General features: G+C 32.1%; 1 pseudogene; it reads right to left on the bottom strand.

Annotated features, from left to right (window-relative positions):
- Positions 1–2,737: 2,737 nt before the first annotated feature.
- On the bottom strand, positions 2,738–3,406 carry LOC143631450 (protein DMP3 pseudogene; annotated as a pseudogene).
- Between the last annotated feature and the right edge of the window lie 321 nt (positions 3,407–3,727).

The following is a 3,727-nucleotide window of genomic DNA, read 5'->3' as shown; positions in this document are numbered from 1 at the left end:
AGTTCAGGAGAGAAATGAAATTACTGTGAGAAATGTGAGAAATAAATATAGACCACTAGTTTTATTTTATGTTTTAAGTGTCTAAAAATAAATGAAAAAAATATAAATGCAACAATAAATGCATTCTCTATTTTCAATTAATACAACTAATATAACCATAATAAATCTCTCTCTTTTCAATTAATACAACTAATATAACAAAAATAAATCCTCTCTGATTAATAAATATCAAAACATAATACTTAGAAAAATTATTGTTATAAATAATAATAAAAAAATATCATACAAATGTGTTCATTAAATATAAACAATAAATATATAACATACACAAAATTATATAACCTACACTTGTTTTGAGTAATAAAAACGTACAACATACAAAAAAGTATACAACTTACATATGTAATTCGACATCAAAAATTATATAAACTAGAAAAAGATACACACATCCTTTACGTGTGTAGGTTATATGTTTTTCATGTGTAGGTAATATGTTTTCTTATTCTTAGAACAAGTGTATGTTACATGTTTTTGTGTAGGTTGTATTTTTTTTATTGACATTTAATGTTAACATATGTAAGATAGTTTTTGTATTATTCATCACAATGTACCTACATGTTGATGGATATTGATATATTGAGTTGGAAGAAATTGGTTTTGGATAGAGAAAAAATATTTTAATGTATGAATAAGTTGTATTTGAATGTGTAGGATAAAATTTTCGAGTGTAGGTTATATGTTTTTCGTGTGTAGGTTATACGTTTTCGTGTACGTGTGTAGTTTATTGATGCTGAATTTTGTGTGTCGGTTATATGTTTTTCGTATGTAGGCTGTATGTTTTCTTATTCTTAGAACAAGTGTAGGTTATATGTTTTTATGTAGGTTGTGTATTTTTTTTGTTGATATTTAATGTAAACACATGTAAGATAGTTTTTTCTACTATTCATCACAATGTAAATACGTGTTGATAGATATTAATATATTGAGTTGGATGAAATTGGTTTTGGATAAAAAGAAATTTTAATGTATGAATAAATTGTACTTGTGTAGGATAAAAATTCAAGAGAGAAAAAATAAGTTATAAAAATAAATGAATTCTTAATATTTTCCAATTATAATAATTTGATTAATTATATTAATTAAATAGATAACTATTATATTTATTAGTTATATTAATTGAAGAGAGAGCATGCATTAATACTTTCCTTATTTATCTTTAAACATTTAAATCCTAAATTAAAATTAGTGGTCCATATTCATTTCTCACAGTAATTTCATTTCTCTCCTGAACCATCCCCTATATATATATATATATAATATCATGAAAACTGGTTATCATCTCACTCAAAATGTGTTGTTGACAAATCTTTATTTATTTTTTCTACGCATATGCAGGCTACCGATTGATTTGAAGCTAAGTGAAGAACGCATAGAAAGACCTTAGAAAAATAAAATAAAAATATTTGCTCTATCATTTAGTTTGGGATTATTTATTAGTTTGAAATTGTTATTGTCATATCTTGAGACTTGTGCACTTTATTTGAATTTTGAAATAAATAAATTAATTAATTAGATATTGTCATATTTCATATTGTATGATAGTACCTTGTGAGCTGTGAACCACGATTCGCACCATGGTATTTCCGCCTTAGGCTGGGGTGTGTAACAACACCACAATATAAATCAAATATTGACCAAACAAATACTTAAAATGCAAACTTTGATTAATGATTGAAGATTCGAACTACAATCCGGATCAGGTAAACAAATACAAATACGAATTGAAAAGTGACGAATGTCACACCTTAAATGACTTATAACATCTCATTATTTGTGAAACCCTTTTATCATCAAACCCTTATTTGATTTATCTCCTCTATATATTATCCATCGTTGGTCTATCCTTTTAGTTACTGGTTAACTTCCGATTACCAGCCACCATTGCCAACCTCCCCTCTCATGCATCAACCATCATCATCACCTACATCAATCGCCCATTCTTTCTTGGATCCTGAATCGCTAAATGAACACCGTTTAATCTGCCACAATTCAAATCTGATAGCCCTTTACCTCTTCTTTTATCTATGAAACCCCATCCGGGTTAACTTGTTTTCATCTTCATCACTCATATAACCACCACCATGCAACCTTGATCCAAGCCTAGAATTAATGTTACTAGTGCAACAACCATGTATTAATAGCGTTTGATAGGTTCATTATATATCGATTATTTATTAAATAATGTAGTTTCATGAGTGACTTGTGTAATACACCGTGCTCAACTTTTGTAATTAAAATACGCCTACTTTTACAAATACTTTTTTAACACCAACGATGACTAGATACTTTTGATGTGGAAAAAACGACTCGTCTCAAACTCAGAAGTCACAACCAGTAGTTCTTGTGTTTCTTTTCGTGACAGTATTAAAAAGGAAAATCTTTTCACGGTTACTTTGCTTCCAAGCGTTGGTTTCTTCTTTCGATATATTTCTTCTCTTTACGTTTAAATCATTTCTTATTTTTTTACTTTAACCAGATAAAACTGCCACAAATTTTGTATCATTTCTCTACTTGAGTTTAGGTAACAGCAAATTAAATTTGTGTTTTGCAAGTGTTGCACAAAAGTCACATATCAATAATTAAATTTGTGAAACTCTTTTTTTTTTCATGAATGCCCAATACTGAAAACAAATTAAATCGATTTCCAAAATACTTATATTATCATATACTGATATACATGCATTTTATTTCACTTGGCATCATGAAGGGTTATTATCGGTAGTAACAGGATAACCAATCCCATGCCTTCTAGTCGGAAGAGCAACAAACAACGCACTCGAAATGATACCCACACCGATCGGTACAGTATCCAGAACCTCCTGAGTCTCATGCCCGGGGCTTGGGTAAAAGCAACTCACCACATTCCCCTCAACGCCACCGCACTAAAAACCATAACCGAAAGCATCGCATGCACCAAATCAATGAACCTCAACCGATACTTACTCAAATCAGGCACGGATTTAGGATTGGTGTAATCAAAGCGCCACATGCCTTGAAAAGTTGCGAACCCGTAGTAAATTTGACCGTCGTTTGATGTAAAACTGTCGGTAAAGCAAGCGAGAAAGCATGAGACGACTAAGAGGACGAGTAGGATCACGGTTAGTGACCGGGTGGTGGGGTCGCATGAACCATTGTTGGTGAAGATTGGTGTGAGGACTTGGAAGACCAAGAGGGTGCCGGTTGGGAGGAGTTTGGCTAGGTTGGCTGTGGTTGTTAGGGTTTGTGAGAGTGATGATGGCAATTGTGGACGCGATGGTGGTGGTTCTAGGATGGCGCTGTCATCCATGGCCGCAGTTCTAGCAACTGTGGCCACGGTGGCAGTGGGTGGTCTAGATCGTAAAGACATGTTTTTTATCAGGTGAACGAAAATTACGAGATGTATGAATTTATGATGGTGGTGTGGAAGCAAATTTATAGAATTTGAGAGTTGGTTGTTAAAGTGATGTGGATGTATATATTGGCGTGTGGGACTTGTATGTACCTAAATTGATACGTTACATAATTTATTATGTCAGAATTAATATACTTTTAAGTTTATATAAATGTGCTTGGAAACGTAACATTGCTATGAATGTTTCTTGTACGGTTTAAATTTATTGGGATACCGGCCTTAGTTGCTCTTTCACGAAAGAATAAGAGTAGGCAAACCGGACCGGGCATGGATGCC

Source organism: Bidens hawaiensis, unplaced genomic scaffold, assembly GCF_021521415.1.
Source record: "Bidens hawaiensis isolate Kalapana, Puna unplaced genomic scaffold, B.hawaiensis_p1.1 tig00006076_1, whole genome shotgun sequence".
NCBI classification, from domain to species: Eukaryota; Viridiplantae; Streptophyta; class Magnoliopsida; order Asterales; family Asteraceae; genus Bidens; species Bidens hawaiensis.
Note: the sequence above shows the minus strand (reverse complement) of the source record. Positions and strands in the feature narration are given on the sequence as shown.